Source organism: Eschrichtius robustus, chromosome 18 (assembly GCF_028021215.1).
Source record: "Eschrichtius robustus isolate mEscRob2 chromosome 18, mEscRob2.pri, whole genome shotgun sequence".
NCBI classification, from domain to species: Eukaryota; Metazoa; Chordata; class Mammalia; order Artiodactyla; family Eschrichtiidae; genus Eschrichtius; species Eschrichtius robustus.
Window position 1 is genome coordinate 63,613,902 of NC_090841.1, and position 18,518 is coordinate 63,632,419.

The 18,518-nt window shown below is 35.0% G+C and overlaps 1 protein-coding gene across 1 annotated transcript in view; it reads left to right on the plus strand.

Moving 5' to 3' along the window:
- Positions 1-18,518, plus strand: part of GPC5 (glypican 5) — a 1,364,332-nt gene that overhangs the window by 43,524 nt on the left and 1,302,290 nt on the right. The window lies entirely within an intron of this gene.

The following is an 18,518-nucleotide window of genomic DNA, read 5'->3' on the forward strand; positions in this document are numbered from 1 at the left end:
CTGGTAAATTTGTCTAGGTTTACTTCTTTGTCTTTGCATATTATTCTGGTATAAAATGAGGTTTTAGCTTTTTCTGACCTTCACAGCTTGTTTCTGAGGTCATTCTGGGGCATATAAATCGACTTGGAGTAGAGTCTGTAATGTTAGTGAAATTTATGCCTTTCTGGGGGTTCTGCCAAATCCCACAATACTCTGACCCATGGTTTTACTTCAGTATGAACAGACATGATTATTAGATTTTATTAAAATAGTCTATAAAACAAAGTCTCATCACTTTTAACTGGGTAATAATAGATTCATTTTCAAAAACATAATTAAAAAATATTTGTCTAATTTTTTCCTCTACTACTTCATGTGATTTTCCTAAGAACACCAGTGTGATATATCGAAGGGTAGACAAGTCTGATAAATAGTAAAATAGGAAATATTAATTGGATGTTTAAGGGTCAGCTATGACCAGAACTCAACCTTAATTCAAACAATATATTCAGAAATAAAATTAATGGGTTATAAAATTACAACACACATTGGAAGACAGATGAACTTTTTCTTATTTTAGTCATCTCCTCTGTACAATTCCTTATTGCTACAATAAAATAGCTTGATTTATTTTTCCTTTTATAAAGCATTAGCTATTCTGTATATGATTAGAATGAAAATATTTAGATTACACTGCTTTTCAAACAAAGTTATTGCTTTTGTTCAATGCAAAATATAACTTCTGCTAGTATTCCTTTTTAATAAGTATATTAATGTCAATCTATTTAAATAATTTGTGCTTTGTTTACATACAGAACTAAATCACAAGGCTGATTAATTTTTAAAACTCAACTTATTAAATAAAATAAATGTAATAAATCAGGACAGAATTTAAGTTGAATTAAATTGTAGCTCATGATGAATTGATGATTTTTTTTATAGAAATTGTGACATGTCAGATTTTAAGATGTTTTAATCCAGTAATATTTTTAGATGTCTTAGAAAACAACCTTATTTATGTTACGGAATTTATTCATGTGAAATTGTTGGAGGCAAATATATTGATATGCCTTTTAAGCAAAGATTGGTGGCTTGAACTGACTGAACTAGAAGGTATTAACCACCCACAGAAAGTGATGTAATGATTTTTTCTTATGAAAATGATAGTGTGTACAATATGGAAAATACATTTTAGGGATAAAGGGGGCAGTGAATACATCAACCTTACCAAAACAGGGAGTTGTGGATGGGAATTGTGGACCATATGCTTGTAAAGGTAAGTTGGACTCACGTGGAAGAAGACTTAAAACATCAACTTGAGTTTGAGAGAGTCATTAAAGATTTTTGAACAGGGAAGCTTCATTATGATTTCTCATCTTTTAATGTCAAAACTAAATCCCTCCAAGTAAGAAGGTATGGCCGAAGAAGATCATGACAAATCAAACGTACTTTTTTGGATAGCAGTGTTAACCATATAGGTGAAAGAAAGTGCCAGCAGTTACTATCACATAGGGACTCAATGAATGGTAGTTGAACATTTTCTTCTGTCTTCAAATATACTCTAAAAACCTTTTCACCTATTGTTGGATAAGTTGATCAAGATAGAGCACATTAAACTCAAACGATTGGGAAAAATATAAAACCTGGAATGTTTAGACTTTTAACATGGGTTTAGGCTGCTGAAAACTTTTGGTGATATTGCTAAAAGTTTGGTGACAACTTATCAGTAGTATAGGGACATGAGATTATCTCTACTGGAGCGTCAGGTAATATTATGTATAATTTTTGTTATTTTTTGTTTAATAAATTGTACCTGATATATTTAATAGGGTAAGTTTTGCTGTGTATTTAAATATCAATTATAAAAGTGAAAAAAGTAGGGCCTTTCTTAAATATAATTTGTTATAATAAATTGTCATGTTCTCCCTTTGTGGCATGTCAATTTTATTTAAGAATCATGAGAAGGCAAGACAGCTTGAGAAGAAATTTTCCTAAAGGCTAACTTTACTGGAACAAATTCTCTTACAAGAAGAATACCTGCTTTTAATTTAATGAATAGAATAAGTAGCTTTAGGCTTAGTTCCGTAAAAACAAGCTAAATATATGTGCTAAAAGCCATTTGCGAGATCACATTTGCTGTATCATAACTGAACAGGCTACTTTATCAATAAGTAAAAGCCCTCTGTCTAGTTTCTATGTAATTAAAATGTCTGAACACAAATCAGCCTTTGTTTTTCCTAAGAAGAAAGAAGCTAATACATTTTAGTGGGAAACTTAGTCTGCTTGAGAGCAATTTAATGGAGGAAATCATTTCACTGCTTAAGTCCTGTAAGTAGATGTGCTACATTTCGATCTTTTTATTTTTTAATATTTCACTTATATTTCCTACTTCAACAGTACTACCCTGTCCTTTTAGCCATATTGTGGCTAAAATCCCATATACTGGGATGTAGTATGGTCCCTTCTCTCATAGATCTTACGGGGTTCCACGGGAGCATGTTTTTGAAGTAAACCTTTGGATATGACTGGTGGGGATGATCACTTGGGTGTGTGGGTGTAGCGGACCCCACACGACTGTAAGATGAAGGCTGGGATTGCTCCGAAGAGAGGAGACAGTGCCAGCAACTGGTACCAGAAGACATAAGGTTAGTCCACGTACGGCCCACATTCAGCTCTGGAATTTAGCCCTGGAAGGTAATATCACTGGGATTGGAATCAGCCTCCTTACTGGGATAATTCTACTTTTTTCAGTTAAGGTGTTTGTTATAGGTTTCCTGAAAATAAAACAGGCAAACAAAGATATGTTTTTGGAAGAACCCATAAGTACGACCTGGGGTTCACTGTGTCCTATGTGTTGTTATTCACGTAGCATACAACGTTTGATAAGATGAAAGGAGCAAGCGGGTATCCCTGTGTCTGTTGCTCTTCATAAATTAGTGGTGCTGTTTGCACAGAGACTGCTGGCTTCGCCAGAGTGCAGGCAACAACTGCTCTTCATTTGCAGGGGCTTGATTATGTTCGTGAATAAAGCGGGCAGCCTGCAATAATGTGAAAGAGTTTGTTTCCCTTCAGCTGCTTTCTGAGTGTGGGATTGCCTGCCTTAAAAACCTTTTGCAGGGTGGTAGGGGGTGGTGGTGGTGGGATGAATTGGGAGATTGGGATTGACATGTATACACTAATATGTATAAAATAGATGACTAATAAGAACCTGCTGTATAAAAAATAAATAAAAATAGAGATCATACTTTAAAAAAGAAAAAAAATTTTGCAAATATTTTTTATAAATGTTTTATTTATTTATACACTAAAGTTTGGTGTGACTCATGAAGAAATAAAGGAAGTTGACAGAGAATGTGTCAACCACTGTAAAAAAAGCAACTCCTACCCAGCTTTCAATTTTGTCAGTTTTTAAAATCTCTGTTTAAATAAGAGAATAGGGCTTAGTTTTTGTTTTCTTCAATGTAAAACTATACAAAATTTTCAGCATAATTTTCAAAAATAACTGAAGGAATATTTGGGAGAATACAGAAGCTTGTCTTTTGTTTAAACGTTACAAAGATAAGGTTAAGTTTTATCTTTCCTTAGAGATAGATCTTTTCCTATTTCTCTCATCTTCAAATAGCTCACATATTTCTAAAATATATGGTATATACTAAGTCTTTATTCTGGAAGTTTCCAGTTTTTTATATGGCATTTAAAAAGTGTGCATTATCACAAAAGACTCAGTGATGAACGATATCTAGAATAAGAAGGAGTTAATATTTTTGTTGACGATTTCATTCTCTGGGCTAATTAAATTTTCATTCTTGATTAAAAGTACTTGAAAGGTTGGTAAGCTTGTCCTCTTGGATTGAAATGTTAGATTTAGGACTTTAATAAAAATTACATTCCTATTTTTAATGAAATATAGGAATGTGTTCAAAATTAAATATCTTTGTTTAAAAAGCAGGCAAATTAAGAGTGAGAATGTGAATGTAATTAAAGTATTGTCCTCTTTTACACTAACAGATATTACCTGCTGTGAAGTGTATAGCTAGTGTATAGCTACTGTAAAACCGGTGTAAAATGTATGTACATATCCACATACATATAGTCGAAGGCACAAGGATATAGTGAATATTTGAATATCTTAATGTATGAGAAGATGAGTAGATTTATATAAATGTTACAATAGCAGGCCTGGAGTACATTAATCTTATTTTGTTCACTTTTGTTATGCTTTACAGAGGTGAACAATATTTAAAATTATTCCTTGGAAGAGCATTATGTGCAAGGATAAAGGAACAGTGTTATTTCTAACACTGAGAATTACCTGATCAAAGGCCCAAGGGTAAGAGAACAGGTAGCCTTAGACTGGCAGTTCTGAGGAGACGTGTTGGCTTTTCTCTTTCTCTAGCACCTAGAGCAGATACTCAGTAAATGTAATTAAATGAACTGCATGAATACATGGATAAATGAATGAATGGATGAATGATACTTAGCAGGAATCTGGTTCTGAAATAAAATGAAAGAGTTCTGCTCTCCCTCTCCCCCTTCATCCTTCCCTCCCCTTCATGCATTTAATATCTCTGTTGAGTACCTACTAATTGCCAGCACCGCCAGGTGCTTAGATTGTACCTTGCCCAAATTTTCAATCTATTTTACTTTTATTGGCTCCTTCAGGCTTCTGATATGCCAACATTTGTTTACTGATTTTATAAACTAAGAAGGAGGGAATTCTCTGGCTGTCCAGTGGTTAGAACTCAGCACTTTCACTGCCGAGGGCCTGGGTTCAAGATCCCACAAGTTTCATGGCATACGCCGCACCCCCCCACCCCCACTCCCAATAACTAGGAAGGAGCACACTGTAATGTTTCTGTCGGTGGTGTATTCTGAATGTGATTGCATTTTCCCCTTAGTTTGAAGCAGCGCATGGTTTAGTGTGTTATCTCACACGGCAGCCACCAGTGCAATTGGTCTTTATCCAACTGTCTTGTATCTCTGAAATGTTAAAAATTGTTTCTTTTGAATCTGTGTCAGCAAGCTGCTATTAATTATGAAAATGACTAATTTTAATATATTCTGGATGAAAGTTCCAAGAGCTTAAATTACTTTTCAGCTGGAAATAAAGCTTGCTTTGCATGAAGCAAAAAAATTGAAAAGCATAGAACTAAGTGTGGAAACACATTGAAGTGTAGAACTAAGAGGTTACTTTGCCATATTTCTTTTTTAAATTTTAGGAAGTAAACTTTTAGCTGTTTTAATTCTGACTGATGATAGGTTATGATAATATCACCTATTGCTATGATAATCTTACCTAGAAAGCACAATAACCTGCTTATGGTAGGCTAAACAATTCTTTCTTGATTTTATATTAAATACATTTTCGGTTAAATCTTTTCAATGTGAGAACTGTGCATTTATTGCCTAGAAGATGAGTTGGCATTTCATCAGGGTCTTTATCATTTTGTTGTCTTCATATTAGTTTAATCTTACTTTTACATGAGGGATCACAAGGGATGATTCTTAAAAGGTAACTATGTATTCAGTAAAGGCCAGGACATGTGGGAGGTTACAACTAGCTATGTTTTTGAGATTTATCTGTCCCCCTATCTCTTATTCATCTATGTGAATTGATTTACAAAGTTTCTTTTTATAGATATGTGGCATTTATTTACCCTCCCTGTGATGGACATTTTAATAATTCCCAACTTATATTTGCACTTGTAGTGCGGCAACAAACATTCTTGTTCATGTCTCCGAGGGCATGTGTTTCTCTAGGGTTTATATGTAGAAGTGAAATTGTGGCTTATAGGCTGTGACCTCGTCAACTTGACCAGATATTGCAGAATTACTCTTCTAAGGAGCTGAACCTATTTAAACTCCCACAAGCAGTTGGTGTGCTTTGTCCTTATTCCACATCCTTCCCAACACTTCCCAATAATTCTGAAATTGTCAGAATTTTAAAAAAATTCTAAAAAAATTAAAAAAAATTTTAAATTAAAAAAGAATTTTAAAATAAAATTTGATGAACTGATAGATGTGAAATGGTATCTTGTTTTCAAAACGTGCAGTTCCCTAATTACTGGGGTATCTGAATGTCTTTCCAAAAATACTTCTTTATTTTGCATGTTCTTTATTTTCTCTTATGAATATGTCTTGTGAATCTGTATACACACTTAGGGGCTATGTACCATGTTGTGTGTGTTTCTGTATGTATTAAAAATTTTCTTCTAGGTACAGATATTGCCACGTCTTAATGTTTTAGCTAAAATAATTCAAATTTCTTTCCATATTCTATGGCAATTCAAGCTCTCCAGAAGTTTTCTGCACATTTCCACAGTCTGCAGTCTCATGGTTACTCCTGCCTCTGCTTCCCTGCTTTTTTTCATTTGCTTTTGTGTATCTTTTCTATCATATTAATTCAGTATGAAAATTTTTTTCTTAATTACCACTTGCATAGACACACACATACATGTACACACATTAACCTAAGTTGTATGTATGAAATAAATTTTATGAGACGATGGTGATAAAGGAAGGTGAAATCTAAAAATCACAAATAATTTCAAATTGAACATGGATTCCTGTGTTTGCAAGTGTTTTCTAGCCCACCCTCCACCATCAATCCATGGAACTACCATCCTTACGTCATTCTCTCTGGCCCTCATATCTCCCACTTCCTTGTGTGATACTCTGCTCTTCTCCTCAGATGGTGAGATGAGGGGATCTTCTGGTTCCTACATTTATTATATGAGCATGGAAATAGCAACCATCACGTGGCTCTTTATTTAAAAGAAATACTTTTGTTTTAGGTTAAAAAACCTTTTATCTTTTTATGTTAAAAATTTCCCCAGCTTTATTGAGATATAATTGACATTGTGTAAATGTAAGATGTACAACCCATTGATTTGATACTCTTATGTATTGCAACATGGGTACCACTGTGGTGTTAGCTAACACCTCCATCAAGTCACATAATTACCAGTTCTTTTTTGCAGCAAGAACATTTAAGACCTACTCTTTCCGCAACTTTCAAGTATATACTACAGTACTGTTAACTGTAATCACAGTGATGTTCATTATATCCCCAGAACTTAATCATTTTGTAACTAGAAGTTTGTACTCTTTGACCAGGGTCATTTCTCCGCCCTCCAGCCCCTGCTAAGTACCATTCTACTCTCTAAACTTAGTACTTGTTGATCAACCTATTGTCTGTTAGATATTTTAGAAACAATGAATTTCCTAAATCCCACATTCTTACAAATTACAGTGACCTTTTATAAAGTGTAGACAAGATATATAATCTTTTTTTTCCTAGTATTTAAATTGAGTCTGTTTTATATTTTCAAATGTTAATGTTGATAACATTAGTAATCCATGGAAAGAAAGAAACAATTATTAACTACTTTTGAAACAGAGCTCATTTATCTTAGAAGTGTTTACTTCCAAAAGTAGTAATAGGCTATTAAAGTTAATCAGGCATTTTTAGAAGATTCAAAATATGTTTTCTTTAAAATATTTTTCTCATTTTGCTTATAACTAAATATATAAAAAAAGAAAATAAGCTGAATTAATATCAAATTTTTCTAAATATTGTGTGGCAGTAAACTTCAAGGGAAACTTGTGATGTCACTAATGTGTGGTTGACACTCACTTTGTAATGTAATATTTATGAATTCTTTTAAAAACCTTTTACTCCATGAACAAACTTTTTCATTATGTTGATAATGCAATCTAAAATGTACATGATATTAAAAAGTGAAATTCATGCTTTCCCCCACCCCCAGATTACCTTTGTGCATTTAACATCTGAATATGGATTTTTTTTGATGATGTCAGCTAATATATTTTGTCAGTGTGTGTCTTGGAATTAATATTTCTAACAGGAAGCAGTTTTAATATTGAAAGTAGGGTATTTCCCTGTTTATAAGAGGCTGGTAGAAAGGTAAAGACTGAGGGATCCTTTGAATATATCTAAATTTATTTAATGTGAAGAACACAATTACAGTAAAAGTAATAATTTCATTATATGTTTTTACTGATTATAAATTTCATTAACAAATTCTGTTGAAATATATCCTTGATGCACTTACCAGCTCTTTTGATCATTTTTTTTAATAGCTATTTTTGAGTCAACATATTTAGTTTTATGAAGGGTGACTTGTCTCTATTAAATGTCCAATGTATTTTAAGGGCCTACCAAATTTTATCTAAGCTAGGTAATGCTATGATTTAATGATCAATTTATTTATATTATTTTTATAAGAAAGATAAAATATTGGCATTATTAAAATATTAAAGAAATTATTTTAAAACTCAACAATGTATCTTTTCACATTTTGCGTACTACCTCATAAGTAGTAGTTTATCGTGAGATATTAATTTGTGTCTCACTATGGTTGTTGTGTGACATATGCCACATGAAAACCTTTTGTTCTTCCTCTGCCTTATTGGTTGAACCCCAAGTTTGGGGGTGATCACCCTCTATGGCACTGTGCTTAGGGACAGTGGACCCTGCTGGAGCTCTAGGGGATGGTGTGAAATGGAATAGGAAGTGCGTGTATGGTGGTGAAGGTTTGAATAGCTGTGGTGGGAAATGGGAAAGAAAATGAACCAAAATCCAGTTAGAAGGCTAACATTGGAGTCAACTAATTAATAGTAAAACCAGTATGCATGATGGTATGGCTGTTTTTAGCCCTGATTAGTTCTTGCCTAGGGAGAGGGTTCCAGTAGACAAGTGCTGATACATGGTTGAGCATGGGTGACAGGAAATTCATTTATTCTCCCACAAATATTCCTGGGGCAACCTCTCAGTGCCAGCATAGTTCTCAGTGCTTGGTATGCTTCAGTGAATGAACAAAAGATCCCTATCCTCAAAGGTTGCATTTCAGCAAATAGAAAATACATATTTATAATACAGATATAAGTTAGAACGTATTAAATGCTTTGAGATAAAGTAGCATGGAGCAAGGGGAGTGGGATTGGGAGGGGTGCAACTTTAAACTGGCCAGTCAAAGAAAAGTTGGCATTTGAGCAAAGATTTGAAGAAAGTGCAGGTGTTGGCTCTGTGGATATCTGGGAGGAAAACATTCTAGGCAAAGGGAATAACCCGAATGCAGGAGTGTGTGTGCCTTGAATGTCAGAGGCATAGCAACAGGGAGGCTGGTTTGGGGTGGCGCACAGTGGGTGATGTGGAGGAGATTGGAGAGGCTACCGCAGAGGCAACGGGAGCCCTCGTGTGGGGCTTCTTAGGCTTTTCTTCTGAACCAGGAGTTTTTAACCATAGGTGTGGCTTGATTTAAAAAAACAAAACAAAACAAAGAAACCTCTATCTAATTGTTGAGGGGCCTGTAGAGGGGCTAGGGTGGACTGAGAAGCCCACTTAGGAGATGATTATAACATTCCAGAAGAGACGTCATGGTGGCTTAGACCTGAGTGGTGGCAGTGCAGGTGGTAAGAAGTGGTCAGTTTCTGGATATGTTATGAGCATCAGTGGGTTCAGGGTGTAGCAGGAGAAAAAATGAGGCCAAGGACGGGCCGATTGTGGTAAAATATACCAGGGGTGTGTTTGTGAGGTGAGTGCCTGCGTGTAGTGGAGGCTGGTTAAAGATGCTGAGACTGTAGGATGGGTTTCCACACACACTGGACTTTGGAATCTCTGTTGGTAGAGCTGGAGTCTGAGACAAATTGTCACCTGTTTCTAAAGTTCTCAGTAAAAGAGGGACGTCAGTGGGTGTAACAGGGGCGTTGGTTGATTATCTGATGGAGGATAATCTTTTTTTTTTTAAAACCACTTTGTTGAGGTATGATTGATAAACAAAAAGCTGTATTTCCTGTATAAAACTTGATACAAGCAATTTGGAGATAAGTATACACCTGTGAAACCATCACCACAATCTACGCCATAAACATATTGGAGGAGGCTGATCATTGACATGGGTTACAAGAGTAATGGTGTGGAAGGGCCAGGTGACGTCCAGCTCCTCCCTATGGCCCAGCTCTGTAAAGTAGTAGAGATGTTTCTTTCTTTTTTTTTTTTTTTAATTGGGGTATAGTTGATTTACAATGTTGTGTTAGTTTCAGGTGTACAGCAAAGTGAATCAGTTATACATAAACATATTTCCACCCTTTTTTAGATTCTTTTCCCACATAGGCCATTACAGAGTATTGAGTAGTTCCCTGTGCTATACAGTAGGTCCTTATTAGTTATCTGTTTTATATATAGTAGTGTGTATGTGTCAATCCCAATCTTCCAATTTATCCCTACTCCCCCTTACCCCTGGGAACCATAAGTTTATTTTCTACATCTGTAACTCTATTTCTGTTTTGTAGATAAGATCATTTGTAGCCTTTTTTTAGATTCCACATATAAGCAATATCATATACAGTGCAATATTACTCAGCCTTAAAAGAGAACAAAATAATGCCATTTGCAGCAACATGGATGGACCTAGAGATTGCCATACTGAGTGAAGTAAGTCAAACAGACAAAGAGATGTTGTTTCAATAACATATATCTCAGTATGAAAATAAAATTAATTTTGATAGAATAACTCATGATTCTATCCAATGAAACCTATTTTCAATATTTAGCATAATTTAAAGTGAAGGGCTTTATAAAGAAATGAGTAACACAAATAAATAAGATTGACTTGAATGAAATTTGTAAACAAACTTTGAGAATTGACTGGAGAAAGCATGTAGTGAGACAAAGTATTTAGAATAGAGTTGCATAATAGTAATTACGGGCAAAATCATGAGTTTATATATGAAAATTTTATTTTAAACTTATTTTAATTATAAAAGGTATAACATGGTTATATAAAATTGAAAATAAAATCTTTGTTTGTCAATAACTCAGCAAGTAAGTTTCCGTGATGAGCTTAAGTCCCTTAAGACTCAAATTTGAAGTCTTGGTGGTAATTCTTAGAACACCAAGAATACATTTTACATTTTTATATCAATAAAAATGAACTAAGTTCTGTTTATGAAAGAATATCAATAATTATCAATCATTTCAATAATATCTTTTTATTATATCATCTCTTAACGAATTAGAAATACTTACAGTTCATATAAGTGGCATTACTGTCTAATTTAAAATTTTAAATAATATAATAATTCACTGTAAATTATAAAATACAGTTTATTAAAACTGTGGGAATGTTCTTAATAGTTAAGCTTTTTTTCCCTCTATAGCCTTGGGGGAAGAGCAGATTAAGATTAAAATATTAAACAATCATCCATAATATTTAATTGGTAAAGTGGTAAGATATAATGGAAAATAAGATACCTCTCTTTCTTCAGACAAATAGAGGACTTAAATTTTATAGCCATTCCTCAATGTAGCTGCTCATGATGAGAAATTATCCATGCATATCTTCATGCTTTTAGCATAAAATATATCTAGCAATAAATGGGATATATATGCTATAGCTTTCATGCAGGAGGCAAAGGGCTTGAAATGGCATCTCAAGATCCAGAAAGTCATAACAGTAAATAAAGGGTAATTGTTGGATAGCTATGCTGTGTTTCTTTTATGCCAGAGTAATTCTGCATGTGGGCTAACTTTAGTATAAACAAAGATAATTGAACTTTTGCACCTTAAAGAATATTTTCCTCTTGTACTATTTCTTTGACTCCATCTCCTCAGGGTGTAAACTTGACTTGAATGTTAACTTATGAAGCATATTCATTTTTTTACCATAAGTAGGAATAAACTGAAGCTACTTTATAATAGAATAAACATTGGTCTTTGTTATGGGAAAACGTTTGTTATTGTTATCAGATAGGCAACATGCTTAAGAGTTTAAGAACAGGGTTCTAGAGTTAGAGAACCTGAGTTTGAATACTCTCTCAAGACCTGCATCTAGGCTTTCATTTCCTTGCTTGTAGGATGGGGATAATAATAGTACCTTCTTCTAGGTTGCAATTAATAAGGATTGGTCATGGTAATTCCAGTAAAGTAACTAGTATCATGCCTGGTATGTAATAAGCACTCAGTAGATGTTAGCTATTCTTCTTCCTTTACTTATGGTGTATATTTTTTCCCCAACATTTGATTGGCAGCAAAACATCTCAGGGTAAAAATTGTCTAATGGAATTTCTGCAAGTGGGGAATTGCATAAAGTCAATTGGCACATTATCAGAAGTGCCTCAGTGGCCAGGCAGGAGAAGGGCCTTGGTGATCCAGACTCCTGTATCCCTCCTTGGACCTGCTCCTGATGGGCTTTCCAAGAGTTATATTGCAAGTGCATGGGGTTATGCCAAACATGCTCTCTAATGGTAAAGACAAGCCATTGTGAGAAATTATTTGGTAAATAATAACTGGTACATTTTAAAGCAATTCTTTTTACTGCCCAGCTGGTAATCAAATGTAATTTCAAATTTCATTAAATGGTATTAAATTGTAATATTTTGACTCTCACTGTAGTAGAAACTAACATAAATACCAAAATCTAAAGTTTGGTGCAAAGCGACAGAGTCCATGGAAAACTATTCAATGGCTTCACGAAAGCCTTTATCTTCTTAGTATCCTTTGCCAAATGAGAATAACTTCACATGTGAAAGACTTTACATTTTTGATATTGCTAGATTCATTCGATCACTTCCGGGGATGTGTGCAGTTTACTTTGGCATTTCTTTAGATTATGCATTTGTGAGTTTTTAGATAGAGCCACTAACTTTAAATTGGTCCTTTCACAACAGCATGGAATAAATAGGTAAATGCATAGTCTTCAGAGCAATGTGAAAGGTTTTGTGGTTGGTAGAATATGGCAAAAAATTTAATCTAAGATTTCACTGAACTGCTTTGGAGGGTACTGTTCATTAAGATAATTTTTATTTTGGTCCAAATGTTGCTAATTATTGTTCCATAAAATTATGTAACTATTTGATAGTTGTACTTCCTACCTGCTGGAAATGTGAAATATTATTATTGCTTGTCTGGGCGGCATTTTAGAGGGTTTTCTCTTTATGTGAGGAAAGACAATATGGAGAGAGATGGACACTAAATCCCTGGAAAGTGTGATTTAGGAAAGGGGTCAGAGGGGTGGACAAAGGTGTCCTGCGGTTTAAGAAGGACAAAGAAATTCTCTGTTCATGTTATGATTTTTAAAATCTGGGTTTAATATGCTTACTTTCTAGCTGTAGTCTCAGGGCAATACTTTAGGATGATCTAGGCTACCTGCTTAATTTGTTTTTATTACGAACCTTCAAAGTAGGTTTAAATTAAATTATCTCTGTATTTGGCAACTCTTACGCAATATATTTAGTGTATTTGTTATTTTAATGGGATCGTATATTTCAAATGCAAATTAAGAATATATTTAATAATCATTAGCCTACACTGGTGCAGCTATTCTGGAAAGCAATTTGACAACACTTAGCAAAAATATGTGTTCTCTCTCCCTCTTTTTCTTCTTTCTGATTCCCTACTGCTTATATATATATATATATTGGAAAATTTTTTAGAGAACATTTGGGGACATATAAATGCATGTTAATTGCAGTGTTTGTTGTAATAGCTGTGAGTTGAGACAGTCTGGGTGTCTGTAATTGAGGGAAAGGTAAGAAAAATACACAGAAATGCGTTATGGAATAGTATGCATCATGAGGAATAATCAACTGGATGCATACCTAGTGACAGGAGCAGACTTTAAAAACATAAGGTAGCGTGAAGAAGGGCAGAAAGAGAATGAGGTATGTAGCACAATACCATATATGTATCTTAAAAATACATGTACCAAACAATTCTATATATTTTACTGGAACACATACAAATCAAAGAGTTCACATGAAGCACATTAGAGTGATTGCTTAAGGGAATATGATTGTATAATTATTGTACCATCCAACCTCATACATTTTATTTTTTATTTTTTTAAATGGAGTTGGGAGGCCAGCAGAGGGAGCTCTCAGGCAGGTACCTTTTTTTATTTTTATTTTTAATTTTAATTTTATTTATTTTTGGCTGCGTTGGGTCTTCGCTGCTGTGCGTGGGTTTTCTCTAGTTGCGGCGAGCAGGGGCTACTCCTCGTTGAGGTGCACGGGCCTCTCATTGCGGTGGCTTCTCTTGTTGTGGAGCATGGGCTTCAGTAGTTGTAGCACATGGGCTCAGTAGTTGTGGCGCATGGGCATAGTTGCTCCGCAGCATGTGGGATCCTCCCAGACCAGGGCTTGAACCCATGTCCCCTGCATTGGCAGGCAGATTCTTAACCACTGCGCCACCAGGGAAGCCCCCTCATACATTTTAAGAGATATGGGGGATGTGAAGAATAGCTAGGAAAAAGGAAAGTGAAAGAAAGTGAAATTCTTAGGTATAAACCTTCCAAAACATGTACAGGATCTATACGCTGAAAATGCCGTTGGAAAAAAAAAAAGAACCTGAATAAATGGAGAGACATACCATATTCATGAATTGGGAGACTCAACATAGTAAAGATGACCTTTTTACCTAAATTACACTATAGGTTTAACATAATTTTTATCAAAATCCTAGCAGACTTTGTGTGACATATGCAAGCTTTTTCTAAAATTTATATGGAAAGGCACAGGACCTGAAATAGTTTAAACAACTTGGAAAAAGAAGAGTGAAGTGGGAGGAATCACTCAACCAGACAATGAGACTTACTATATAGCTACATTAATTGAGAGTGTGGTATAGGCAGAGGGATAGACACATAGAACAGATTAAAGAGCCCCAGAATAGACCCACAAAATTATGCTGAATTGATTTTTGATAGGTGCAAAAGCCATTCAGTGGAGGAAGGAATTCCTATTCAACACACTGTGCTGAGCAATTGGGTATCCATAGGTGAAATATTATTGTAATATTTTTGTATTAAAATGTCTAAATGTTTCAACCCAAAGATTTTCACAGGTTCTGTCTTTTCTGCCTTCATTTAGAGAACCTTTCTTTAATTTTTTCCCTAAGGCAAAATTTATTAAATAAGTCACCTCTGTGAATCTATTGAATATTCCATCAAATCTAAGTGCTGTTAATCATAGACCCTCTCAATTTCAGTGCATTCTAGTAGGCAGTATAAATTTATTCAAATAAATATGGTAGCTTCATCAAAAGCTTCTTCCCAGAATTTGAGTTAAACTAAATAAAAGTTAAATCATAAACATTGTTTGAGATCTCACTGTTTTACTCAGTTCTTCTCTTGCTTTTTTCAGTAAGGACAAATTTCCATGTCTCTTTGTTTGAAATGCTCTCAAGAATTGAAATATGTTAAAAGTTTTTAAAACTGTTTTTTAGTATATATTTACTAAATGTTGATTTAAGATTTTGGCTGATTTCTTTTGGTTGTAGGATGGATGACCAGTTAGTTTATCTAATAGTCTGAATGAGAGAAAAAAAGGAGTGAGTTTTGTTAATGCTGATAGAGAATAGGGGAGAAAGAAATTCTAAGTATATTTAGAAGAAAAATTTAACAAGACTGGGTAACTGAATGACTGTGGAGTGGGATTAGGAAGAGAAGGAACCTAGGATCAGTGTTGAGTCTTGCAAGAGAATACTCTCAGGGACTGATTTACGATGTCCTCATTTTCCTTATTTCTATCTTAATTTTTAGTAAAGTTTTTTTTTTTTTTTTGAAAATTCTGTTCAACTCCAGGTCTGTGGGTAAGCTGCTATAGAGAATTCATCCATTCCTTCGTCAATATTTTACTTAGTATATGTCAAATACTGGGCACTTAACTGTATTCAGGCAGTCCTCGATTTGCACAATTTTGTGTAACTGAAACTCATGCCCATCTGAACCGGGTCCTTGACTGACATGTCTCCATTGATCTTAGTTACCAGAGAACTGTGCAAAACGAGGACCGCCTGTCTTTCATCTAGAGACAGGACTGAAAATTATGACTGCTTTCAACAAGCTTAAAATCTATGGCTGGAAATAGACGATTACCTTTCAGTGTGTTTTAAGGGTTTAAGATACCTTTCAGGATATAAGATAAGATCTCAGACAGACGACATCTGACATGGATTGCTGGGGAAGAAGATTGGGAAAGAAATTCTGAAAATGGTGATATCAAGGGAAGAGCAAAGGTCAGGTGATTCCTCCCCCTAGTGAAGGAGAAGGTCTGGAGAGTTAAAGGGCCCACGAGTACTCCCCTAAGGCCACAGCCAAGTGTGGGAGCTGGGAATGTTGGGAAGTAAGCTTGAAGAGTATTTAATTTCCCAAGAATCTGTGTTTGTGTCCTTTCTCATTCCTAATTTTGCTTCTGTCTTTCTTACCTTTCTTAAATTTCCTTCCTCTTTATGCTCTCATTTCTCTCCCACTTTCTCTTTTCTCTTGCTTCTTTTCTTTGTCTCATGACCTCCGTCCTAATAAGGGTTTTGTTTATGTTGATACTATTTTTCTAGAACATTCTTTTAGATTTAGTTATCCTTCACCCTTTTGTTTTTAATAAGGTCTGTTTTAATCTTTTAAAACTCTCTCTTGCTACTTTAAAAAAATTTTCTTTCATATGTTTCTGATTTCTTAAGATGATTATTACTTTCTTTGAACTTTTACAGTTTTCTTCTTTGGTAATGAATGTATTTTAGGGGATGCATTTTCCTTTGGTTACAGCTTTGCTGTAGCACATAGATTTTACTATGAAGTGTTCTTTTCATTTTGTTTTAGACAGTCTGAAATTTTACTTTTTTTTTTTTACTTTGATTTTCTTCTTTGAGATAATCTAGAGAGTTTTGGGATAGATTTGACTAGGTTTACTGTAGGTTTAATTACCCCCAAAATATTAGTGGCTTACATCCACAAGGAGGTTCCATGTCCTTTATGTGTAGGTGATGACTCTTCCTGCTCGGGCTAAAGAAGCAGCCCTATCTGAGATGATGTTGCCATAGTGACCAAGGGAAAGATGGTCTTGGCTCCACGTTTCTGCTTAGAAGGGGTACATGTTGCTTCCACTCACATCTCATCTGTCAAAGCGAGTCCTGAGGCCAGGCCTGATATCATGGAATTGTGCTCACTGATGCTCCCAAAGGGAGCACAGAATGCATATTGTATGAAAATTTAATCTACCCTAAAGAATGTTGATGTAGGCTGAATTGTGTTCCCTCCATAAAGAAATGTTGGAATCCTAACTTCAGAATGTGACTTTATTTGGAAATACAGTCTTTATAGAGGTTATTAAGTTAAATTGAGGTCAATAGTGTAGACCCTAATGCTATATGACTAATGTCCTATAAAAAAGGCAAATTTTGACAGAGACAGACATGTACATGGGAGAACACCATCTACAAGCCAAGGAATGCCTGAGCCTCCCAGAAGCTAGAGGAGATGCGTGAAACAGATTGTCCCTCACAGTCCCTAGAAGGATCCAACCCTGAGAACAACTTGATCTCACACTTCTAAGTCTTCAGACTGTGAGACAATCAATTTCCATTGTTTAAGTCATCCAGTTCGTGGTGCTTTATTATTGCAGCCCTAGGAAACCAACACAAATGTGTTTCAAAATTTCGAAGATTATGATTGATCAGATTCTTATTATTTATTTCTAGCTTTATTACATTTTATTAGAAAATTTAGCCAATAAAACCTCTGCTATTCAATATTTAAGCTTTTTTTTAATGGTTAAAATTATGATCAGTTTTACAAATTTGTTTCAAATAGCAAATTCTATAGTTGAAAAATTTCACTCAAATTTCAAAGGTTATCATATCTTTTTCTTTTCTATTCAGCAGTTTAAATAACACTGTTTCCCTCTTCTAATTTACTACATTCAGGGTTTTGTAAACCTTATTTATATAAAAATTCAGATTCATCTTTCCAGAAAAATAAATAAATACCCGAGGTTTGAAGTCTACCCTTAAGTTAATCTTTTCAGTTGTTTTATTACTACGTTTCCATGACCAGGATGATTAACAGTGTAGTAGGTTGATTATGTCATTGTAACTGTTTTCTCTTAGTGCCTTATCCATGAACATGCTTTCTTTTTTTCTTTCATTCCTTTTTTTCCCCTCTTTTTTATTTCCTCCTTTTTTTTAAATTTTATTTAATTTATATATTTATTTATTTATGGCTGCGTTGGGTCTTCGTTTCTGTGCGAGGGCTTTCTCTAGTTGCGGCAAGCGGGGGCCGCTCTTCATCGCGGTGCGCGGGCCTCTCACTATCGCGGCCTCTCTTGTTGCGGAGCACAGGCTCCAGACGCGCAGGCTCAGCAATTGTGGCTCACGGGCCCACTTGCTCCGCGGCACGTGGGATCTTCCCAGACCAGGGCTCGAACCCGTGTCCCCTGCATTGGCAGGCGGAGTCTCAACCACTGTGCCACCAGGGAAGCCCCGCCCCCCTTTTTTTTTTTTAACTGAAGCAGAACAATGATTTCCTTCAGACAGCTGTCTGCAAGGCCTGTCTACAAGATCCCTCCATCTCTGTCAAACAGCCCCTTGGAAATTATAGAAATGTGCTTCTTTACTACGGAAATCTTCCTTTCCTTACCAGCGCGGCTGAAACTGACAGTGGTATCACAGCTCAGCTAGGAAAGGAAATGGGGAAAAAGAATTGGACAGGAGATGGAAGATGGAAAGTAACAGGTTACATCCTGCT